This window comes from Lycorma delicatula, chromosome 5, assembly GCF_047948215.1.
Source record: "Lycorma delicatula isolate Av1 chromosome 5, ASM4794821v1, whole genome shotgun sequence".
Classification (NCBI taxonomy): domain Eukaryota; kingdom Metazoa; phylum Arthropoda; class Insecta; order Hemiptera; family Fulgoridae; genus Lycorma; species Lycorma delicatula.
The window spans coordinates 106,388,114-106,399,492 of NC_134459.1; the positions used below are offsets into that span (position 1 = coordinate 106,388,114).

Below are 11,379 nucleotides of genomic sequence, written 5' to 3' on the forward strand. Positions count from 1 at the left end.
AAAAATGCATTAGATTTGTAATAGAAATTAGAGGTTCTACAAATGGTGTAAACAATGATATAATAACAAAGTCTAATACAGAAAATAGTGGTTAAAAAAACTTGATTAAAACAAATTTCACTTACTACAAAACAATTACATTCAGTCAACTCAAAAACAGAAAAGCTAATCTTATATCAGCAAAATGAGCAGTGTAGCTCACATCCACTAATATGCAATTCTTTCAACAAAATAACCCATGCAGACAAGAAATGACAAGAAGTTGTCAAACTTATCACTCAAAACGCAAGAACCGGGTCCTTGCAAACATAATATTAAATCAAACTTTTTAGCAATTGCGAACGAAATGAAAATTTCTTGGAAATATCTAACTAGAATAACATTACAATTTTATGAATCAATGATGAAAACATATAAAGTACTCACACGATAAAAATCGCAGTAAAACTACCTGCTCCACAATGGAGGTTAGATACTTTCACGATCACAGAATATCGATTAAATACACGTATGAAATAAATTCAGCACAATCTAAAATTCTCATCAACGAAAACGTTTCAAAAAATGTTATCCTGAATAACTCACACAAAAATTAACAAATCTTTAAAACTACATACTACATAACAAACCGATTTAAGCACCGAAGGAAGACCCTCCCACTTACAACGCCGAAGCAAACCGACTAAAATTAAATATAGAAAAAGGCACAGCCATTTCACTTCACGAATCACAAATGATATCCCACATCGCAATATCCGAATGAAACATCAAAATTCTAAACATCTATAATCACGATAAAATAAAACATTCAGTATTTATTATCCTACCACAGAAACTACACACACCGGAGAATTACAGACACGGGGTACTTGATTAATAACTTTACTTGATAGCTTTTCCGTCGAATGCTTTAGAATTTCAAATCAAAAGAATAATATATAAGTACGAAATTCGGCCTCAAATTGAAAAAAACCTGCGAAATACATTCACATTAAGTCTCCTGAAGATGTTTCGTATTCACATTTCAAACAATCTTTCACGTGATCAGTGCAATTAAACTAATCGATGCCTAATAAACCTTCTTACAATTAAGAAATAAATGGTTTCTCGAGTACTGATTTAAAAAAAAAAATTAATGGTATAATTTAAAGTTAATAAAAATAGAAAAATTTAGCAACAATTAAAGGTTTCTCTTTGGGTGATATAAAGAGCAAATATTTGAAGTCTGTAATGGTCTACAAACGTGGAGATTTTAAATTCAGTATAATAACTTCATTTCAAGCAAATGTTTTTCCGAATATCTACAAAAACCTAACTTTTCAGTTCATTGACAATGATGAATATAATGAAAATTATATTTAACCACTATATTAAGAAGAGGTAGGAAATTAATTTAAATGTTTCTATCAACTAGTGACATCTTCAACATAAACCAGCTTCAAATAATGAATTCTTGATTTTGTCCTTAATTATGAATGTTTTGACAGATTTGTTAATTTATAGCATATACAACCAGCATAACTCAAGCGCAGCATGGGTCTAAAATTTACAGAATATAATTATATACATAAAAACAATTAATTTTTTTCCACAGCAGTAATACTTAAGAATGCAATCAAAATACCATATATGTTATTGAAATTAATTTTGATAAATAGGGCCACTGATATAAACTAAAAGAACTACAAACTTGCTAAATCAGTGCTCATTGTAAAATAAACACACAAAGAAAAGTAAAAATAAACAGTTTTGCCCTCATAATGGATATTAGAAGCTAGTAGTAGCCTGGAAATTGTACCAAATATTCTTACAGATTATCTATTTCAAACCCACTCAGCAGCCTTGGGAAAAGAAACTTGAGACTAAATATGTTAAGGCCAGTTAGAAAATCTTCAAACATCTTAAGATCAGAAAAAGAATCTTTTCTACTTTATTTAGGGGAAATTTCCCAGCTACTCTAATTCTATCTGCAGTAAAAATTTGTGACACCTTCCCATAATAATTAATAAAAATGAATAAATGCTAAAAGAATATAACTTTTGCTGTACTTCCTACTCTTGCCTTATGTGCCAAAAACAAAAAAATAAAATGATTGCTATCCATTTAATTTTTTTTTTCTTTTAGAAAGGCATAGTTAATTTAGATTTTTCAAAGTATTAACCAAAACTGCATCAAGATAATAATTTACCAATGAATTAGTAATATCAATACTAGTTTGTTACATTCTTGTCCATGATTGTTAGTAATAATATTAATTTGAAATGTGAACTTCTGAAACAACTCACTGAATTAAATTATACAATGAAACATTTTTACATTAACTTAATTCAAAATTTTTCACTCATCTTAGTAACATCCTCAATGGTGCTGCTGTTTTCACACTGGCCACTCTTGATGTTACTGCTGGCAGATGTAAAGACCATGGTTAAAAAATATCTATGATTTGAATTGCATCTCTATTTAGTTTAGGATTGTTGTGTGTTTTTTATGTTTATTTCATAATGTTCAAGTAAGCCTTTACTGTCCTTTTTTAGTACAATACCAAAATTGATAAAACAATTTTGGTAGATTTGTGTGTGTGAAGTTGTAAGCAAATGTCTCTTATATTATTGAGGAGGGCATTTAAAGATCATTGTATTTTTGTTTAAAACTGCCCCAGTATAATGTCAAATTTAGTTTATATATTTCACTACCACTTACGTTTATTTGGTGGTTGTGTTTTGCATGTAATTTTTTGTTTTGTTTGTTGTAAGGAAGATTGTCATAGGAGGTAAGTTCAGAAAATAACCGAACATTTTAATTACGCGCCAACGGATATATTTGTTGACGTGCGGTTGGCAGCATTGCGTTCCGCACAACCTTCTGTGTAACCATTCGTTGTTGGATTTTTTATATCTCGTTTAGTTATCGTGTTATTGTTATTTGAGTGCAAGTGTTAGTACCGAATTTTGTAATGTGAGAATTTTGAAGCGATGATACAACGTAAAATTTTGCGTGAAACTGGGGAAAATTTTCACAGAAATGTATCAACTTTTGAAACAGGCTTACGGAGATCATGTCTGGGTCGTATGGAATGTTACGAATGGTTTTCACAATTTAAAAGTGGTTGTCAGTTAATTGAAGATCACCCTCGATCAGGGAGGCCTTCGACATCAACTGATGACACCCGCGTTCAAAAAAATCAACGATCTGGTGCGTGCAAATCGCCGACTGACTGTCAGAGAACTTGGAAAAGAGGTTAGCTTCTCAACCGGATCATGCCATTACATTTTGACTGAAAAATTGAACACGCATCGAGTTGTAGCAGTTACTTTCTCATTTCATGACCGAACAGCAGAAAGAACGTAGAATGGACGTTTGTCGGCAACTTCTTGAACAAGTGGATGACTATGAATCCATTCATGCAAAGGATCATAACGGAAGACGAAAGCTGGGTTTACGGCAACGATATTTAGACAAAAGTTCAATCATCACAATGGATTGGCAAACCATCTCCACGCCCCGAGAAAGCACGTCTGTCTCGATCCAGTAGCAAAGTGATTGATGCTCTCTGTGTTTTTTAGGTTTTAATTGAATTGTGCTTTTTAAATTCTTGACTCAAGGTGAAACAGTGAACTGTGTTTACTATCAAGTTGTTTTACAATTGTTACGTGAAAAAATCCGCAAAAAGAGACCTGAGTTGTGACGAGACAACTCATGGTTCCTTTACCACGACAATGCGTCCGCACACTCAGCTTTGTAGAAAAAAATCAGATGACTGAACTCCCTCTGCCACCTTACTCGCCAGACCTGGCTCCTTGCGATATTGTCTTATTTCTGAAATTAAGATAATTGATGAAAGGACGCCAATTTGTGCCTATTGACATTAAAGCAAATTCGTCACGAACCTTAAAGGTTATTTCAAATGAAACTATCCAGGACTACTTCGCGAAGTGGAAACACCGCTGGGAAAAGTATGTTTATAGGGGAGTGTAGTACTTTGAAGAGAACAAGGACCAATAATCTGTAAAATAAATAATAAAGATTAAAAAATAAAGTTCGGTTATTTTCTGAACAGAACTCGTATAAATAAAAAACACCAGCAGAAACATCAGCTGATGACAGTGTTGAATCAGCAGAGCCCAGTCACTGTATAATCGTAAAATGTAATAAATGGTTAAAAAAATTCCAGAAAATGTTTTGAAGTAAGTTTTTAAAACATTTTGTTATATGATTTACTTTGGTGAGTTGTTACACCTTTTAAAAAGTATTAATACAAACCATTATTTACACCTACCTATTACTTTCATAATAACTTTATCAAATTATTCAAAAATGATTTTTTTTTTTTTACTGATGAATTAATTCACCACAGAAGCTTGTACTCCTGTGGGACCACTGTTAGGTATTGCCTCAGAGGATGAGATGAATGATTTGTAGTGTGTGAAAATACCATGCCTGACCAAGTTTTGAACCTGGGACCTCTGGAAAGAAGCTTGTACCTGGGAATAAGAAAGTTAAAATCTGTAGTGTATGAAAAATGCCATGCTCAATTGGGATTTGAACCCAGGAATATAATTCATTTTTAATTAAATTTTAAAATACTTAATACATAAATAATGATGATTAATTAAATTACTAATAAATCAATAGATGAGTAAACCATGCCTTTATCAGTAAAATTGTACCATTTAGTAATATAAAAATAAATCTAATTGTTTAATAAAAATAATAACAGTAATGTCTAAACCAACTCATTTAAATTGCAATTCTTATTCTTCTACCAGAAAGAGGGTTTCAACCTTATCTTTTAATAAGATACCATGCAGAGGAAATTCAATATTGCAATTGCTAAGTGCAGACTATTCTCAATATTTCTGAGTAACAGTAATAGGACATAATTGCTTTTTGTAAACACCAGCCCAAGATAAACTGTTTTGCATAGATAACAATGTATAAGATTAAGATTATAAAAAATTATGTTTAGCTACTCTACATGGTATAACATAACTAATACATTTTTGGGACACATTTCTTAAATTTTCTATTTCTTTATATATCCAGCATTCTATCTGTTATTTTCCACTGTTCATTACAGTTATGTTTACAATTTTCTATAAATAAATAGTTTCAATTTCTGAGTAGTTTTTAAATCATTATTCAACTTACGTTTTTTATTTATTTTTACTGTACGTTTGATTATATTCATTAAGTTGCTATACCAGATCATTTTGGTATTGCTATCTTGATATGTATTCCTTATTCAGTTTGCTTAAAGTCCACTTATCTAGGACTTTAGCCTTATAGAGTTTTTTTTTTAATTTTGGCAATTCAATATAATAATTCATTGAATAACTTAATTTCAAATGTGATATCAGAATTTTTCTATCAGGCTTAGTTTTTTGTAATTATTATTCTTGTTTTCAGGTAGTATCATGCATGAACTCCATAAGCATAGCATTTTGCGAACATATTTTATTAATTATTTATCAACTAAACAGCTTTATTTATTACAGTTCCTTAATTACTTATAAACTGTTGTGCAGACTAGAGAAATATTTTTAATTCTCATTCAAGTGCGAGTTCTTGGATGTAAATTAGGTGATCAGGACAAATCTTGGGCTCCTCATACTTTCTGTGCTTCTTGTGTAACATTGCTGACTGGTTGGAAAAATGGATCTCGTCACATGCCATTTGCAATTTCAATGGTTTGGAGAAAAGTGAATGATCACACCACAGATTGTTATCCTTGTGTAATAAAGATATCTGGGTGACAGCTTAAACTATACGTACTATTAAATACGTTGATATTCCCTCTGTCATGTGGCCAGTGCTACATAGCCAAGAGCTTCCAATTCCAGTACCACCAGAAACATAGAACTTAGATGAAGATGAAAATGTTGAATCTTGTGTTGACTTATCAAGCGATAAAGAAAGAAATCCAAACTTTTTAGAAAATAAATATACTGAACCCATTTAATTAATCAGTGGGAATTAAATGATCTGATTCATGATCTAAATTTATCCAAGAATCAAGCAGAAATACTGACATCAACCAATCTTTTACAACCAAACACTAAAATAAGTGCTTTCTGTGACAGACAGTCAGAATTTGAACTGTTCTCTCAGTATGAAAACTGAGTATACTGTAATGATGTGGAAGCTTTGGCACATATGCACCATCCTGATGAATGGTGACTTTTTAGTAACTTGTCAAAGCTTAGTTGGTGGGTGTGTGTTTTGTGAACTCTGGGTGAGATTGTGGAAATTTAATTAACACTTGAGTGTACTTTGGTGGATAAGTTATGTCTTGTGTTGGCTTGATTGTATGAATGTATAAATGTGTGTGGTATGTCTTAGTACCTGTTAGGTGTTCTATTTTTCTGAATGTTTTTTCTCTTTAGGTATTCTTGTAGTGGTTTGGTATGGATGATGTTAGCTAGTGGTGACCGAATGTGTGTGTGTGGGCGCTTACCCCTCTCCTGAAGTAATGCTTTATTAGCGGTTTCCCAAAAGGTGGAGTCACCAGGTGGAGGTTTAGTCGATACTGCACAGGAATACATATGCATTTTCTGTAACAGCTTGCAGAACCTGTTAGCGAGTCTGACACTGCTTTGGCACCCGTAAATGGGGTTCCTCCGTCTCACAAAAAAAAGCTTAGTTTGAAAGCTATTCTACTTCATATTGGAAACAAATACCCATCAATACCATTAGCATACACAGTTCACATGAAGGAGTCTTATGAAAATATGAAACTTGTAATGAGCAGGATTCAGTATGAGAAATATTTATGACATAATTGTGGAGATCTGAAAGTAATAGCCCTTTTACTTGAACTGCAACTTGGATATATTAAGTTCTGTTGTTTTTTTGTGCGAGTGAGACAGCAGGGATTGGAGAAACCATTACATAAAAGAGCAGTGGCCAAAGAGAGAGGGGTACTGACTCTAGGAGAAAAGAATGTTGTTGGTCAGGCATTAGTAAAACCAGAAAAAGTTTATCTTCTGTCGCTACACTTTAAGTTAGGTTTATTCAAAACTTGTTAAAATAATGGATCATAATGGTGCAGGGTTTCAGTTTCTAAAAAAACAAATTCCCTTATATAAGGGATGCTAAAATAAGGGAAGGTATATTTGTTGGACCACAAATAAGAAAACCAATGAGTAATCCAGTGATTGAAGAATGTTTTAATGACTTTTAAAACAGTTTTTTTTGTAACCATAAGACCAGTAACTACAGAGAACTTGTTAGTGAATTCCTTCAAAACTATAAAGAACTTGGGGTAAACATGTCACTCAAAATCTATTTCTTACATACACATTTGGATTTTTTCCCTAACGATCTTGGTGCTATCAGTGATGAACATGGAGAACGCTTTCACCAGGATATCTACAATTGAGACATGTTACCAGGAGAAATGGAACTCAAAAATGTTAGCTGATTACTGTTGAAATCTAAAGAGGGATCTACCTGCAGATAATTACAGCAGAAAATCCAAAATAAATAGAATTTAGGTGAGTACAAAATGCAAGTTATGTGTTTCATATTATGTTCACCATACATTTTTTTTTCAAAAGAAATTTCAATTACAAAAACTGAGTCTGATAGAAAAATTCTGTTAACATATATGAAATCGGCACAAAAATTACTAAAATTAATTAGCCATTCACCCTCATTTAACAAACAAAAAATTAAATTTTGATGACCAGTGTTATTTATTAAACCATTATAACTTAAATCTGTTAACAATTTTTTATATCATTATGTTTATGTTAATGTTTTATAATCTGAAATACTCAACTTGTGATTTAAGTAGAACATTATTATACTTCATCCTGAACACATCAAAACTACTTGTAACTATTATAGAATTATTAATATAAATTGCAAATCTCTGACTTTTCATAAGCATTTTAAACGTAGTAATAAGTTTAAAATTCACATCTAATAAATTAGATATGAGTAAGTCTAAATTCATATCACCTCCGCAGGCAGAAGTCTGCTCTTAAAACTTGATAACAATTATTCCATTTTAGAAAGAAAGAATTATTCTGAAATTGGTTCAGGTTGTAAGGAAATAGAACAGAAAAGCTGACCACAAAAATTAAAATTAATTAAATATCACTTACAAATAAATGCCAATATACTAAAGACCTATTATATATAGTCACAGTTGTAAAATGAGTATTTTCATTGTAAATTAATAATGTAACAAAACATTTTCTTTGTTGAAAGTCAAAATTTTGCAAATAAAAAATAGTTCAGATCAGCCATTGTGTCTGAAAATACCCATATTCACTAGTTCTATGGCTGATACATTGGTGAAGTGATCATTAAGAAATAATCATTTCAAATAATATAATAACTATTACTGTATGTTTATAGAAGCTGGAAAGGCATAAAACAAATTTTGCTGTTATTTGAAGCTGAAGCAGGTTAACCCTTCAGAAAATATATTTTGATATACTTACTGTGTTTGTTTGGTGTAGAAGCATTGCTTTCTAAGAAATAGCCTAACAATTCAATTATACATGTATGCTTCTAATTCTATCAAGCCTTAGTGAGATACGATATAATCGTTTATTCAGGTGTACTGCTTTTGTTAATTGTCATCCGTAACTCTTTCTTAAATTTATTGAACAATTAGGTGTTCCAAGTTCAGTGTATGTTTCTTACACATCTAAAACTACATTCAGTTGTGTCATCATTATTTTCTTAGATTAGAGATCTATTTTGACATTCTACTGTTTTTTTCCTCTCTCTCTCTCTCTCTCTCTATTCTCTACCTAATAGCAAATATTCACTTGGTCAAGTACAGTAGCACTGATTTAATAGGGTCTGCCCATTTAAAACCTATCACTTTTAGTTTTCCTTTGAGAAATCTTAATACTTATAATAATCATATAACTTAAATAATTTAAAAATACCCTATTGCAGTCAATCTTCACTCTCAATGGAAATAATAATGTCAACTGAAAATAATAAATAAAAGTTATTAATAAGCTGTGTACCAAGCTTAGACAAGTAGTACTTGTCTTACTAAACATTAAAGGAATCATTTAGGAATAAATTAAATAGAAGGATGATAATGAACAGTCTTGTTTTAGGCTAATTTGGTAGATAAAGTACTTCTTCCAAAATTCAATTCTTCCTAATGACAGTGCAATAATACAAACTTTTAACTACAGAATAAAATATAAAGGTCTTTTCATATTCTACAATGCAAATTTCTATCAACCTTATCAATAACGTTTTCCAAAATTAATAAAGGCCATATGGATTTACAATGAAAATTCTCTTTTTCTTGGAAACTTGTTATACAGCAAACAATTTATTAACATGTGATTTGCCCTTGCAAAATATTTATGTACATGTAGTTTATTTATTCAAAATTATTATTGTTTTTAATTGTACTTTTGTTTTGTAACAGTATTTCATTTTAAATCTTCAGTTCAATAATTTTTTACAATCAAGTTATTTACTTTTAGTATTCCATTTACATTTCTTACATAAGTGTATTTATTACTTTTGTTTTTAATCCAAGCACAATTTAATTTCTTATTATTATTTAACAACCTGAAAGTGAGTTTCAACCTACATGCCTTTCAATATCCAGAACTTTATTGAATTTTTAAAGATAATCTGATTCTTACTTTTACTTATTTGGTAATTTCCTGACTACTCTGAGGGTAATAAAAGGAAAAATCTATTTTAATATTGTCTTTAAGTTGGGAATTTCAACAACAGTATAATTTCTTAATCTATATTTGTAATTATAAATACATTCTTATTCCTGTAAATAATATGAAATTAATTTAAAGCTTAAAAATAATAATTTCCTTTTTTTGCTATAGATACTAAAGGTAAAAATAAATACAATTTGGTTAAAAATCATTTATTTTCTTCTTTTTTAAAGTACAACATTAATAAAAATAACATGTATTACTTATAATTAACAGTATAAAATATATTACAAATAATAACAATTCATAGATAATATTAATAAATAAACTCATTTATTATATATGTATACAAAACTAATTTACACATTTTAACTCCATTAATATTAAATTAATGAGCAACTAAGTTCCTGAGATGTTACAAAATTCAATGATAACTTTTTCATGTTTCATAAATTTTTAAAGAATGAAATGTTTACTTAAAATAAAAATTACATAATAAAGGACTAATTAAATAAAGATGTTTTATTATTTCTTTGGTTTTAGCAAATTAACATCAGCATAAAGATATCCAATTAACATAAGATAAAATAGATATAAAAAGGATTCCATCCCAGTTTAGAAAACTTATCACAATCAAACAAAAATTCTGTCTGTCTGTCGCGCGCACACAGTCAGACAGACAGACAAAGCAAACATAATTAAATTTATAAAACTTTATTGAATGGAATATAAAACATATACACTTAATGAAAGGAAAATATTTATTAATGAAGATTAGATAATTTATTGATTTACTAGTATACTCTGATCAGTGTTCTTGTAGATCACTTTTTGGTGTAAACTTGGAGTGTCTAATACTATACTACTAATTTATTAAATCATTTTAAATCTCAAACAAAACTTGAAAATAAAAAAAAAATAAATTAATGTTTTGTCTAAATTTAATCTTTGGACATCAACATACAACCAAGATAATAAATAGGATGTCTTCTCTATTAATTACCTTGTCTGGTATAATTGAGAATATTCCAGAAAAGGATTTTAATCTATAATCTAATAAAACCTGCGTGATGATAAATATCAGATCAGTGTTATATAGACTGATTATGAAGAATACAATAGTAATGATGATCAATCAACTGTAAGGTATATATTTTCTGTTATGTACAGAATCATAACGTGTCGTGATATTATTCACATTAAAATCAATATTATTAAACATAAAAATTTTTTGCTTCCAGTATAAACAAAAATAAATTGGCTGTTATTAAATTCTTAATACTGATTTATTAATGTCACTTTTTAAAAAAAAATTAATTCACTGATTAAACAAAATCAACATTTTCAGGAATTTAGTTTAAAAGATAATTATGAAAAAAAGGATTAGTGAATGTACAATAAAATAATTAAAACTAAAATAGAAAGTATAAAACTAAACATAAATATATAATTTAGCATAAATAAACAAGAGCTTTTACAAAATTATAACTAAATAGTGAGTAAATTGTAAATTATGTTATTTAACTATTAATAAAATAATATATAAAAACGTTAATGACATACTTCATTATTTTTTGAAATACGCAACAAAAAATTATAACTGAAAAACTATAAAAAATAATTCTTAGTAGTTGAAAAAATAAATTAAGTTATACATAAATTTATACTACAATAAATTAAACAACACTATAATTTTAATGTAAATATATTCATCAAC

At 29.3% G+C, this 11,379-nt stretch overlaps 1 protein-coding gene across 4 annotated transcripts in view; it reads right to left on the reverse strand.

Moving 5' to 3' along the window:
* The window catches only part of ERR (estrogen-related receptor), a 280,760-nt gene extending 279,752 nt beyond the window's left edge, over window positions 1–1,008 (reverse strand). For 3 of the 4 annotated variants that reach the window (XM_075366814.1, XM_075366811.1, XM_075366808.1), the window contains exon 1: window positions 427–1,008. The gene's annotated coding sequence lies outside the window, so the exon portion shown is untranslated. The remainder of the gene's footprint in view (window positions 1–426) is intronic. The other variant, XM_075366813.1, reaches the window with a different exon arrangement.
* Window positions 1,009–11,379: the final 10,371 nt, after the last annotated feature.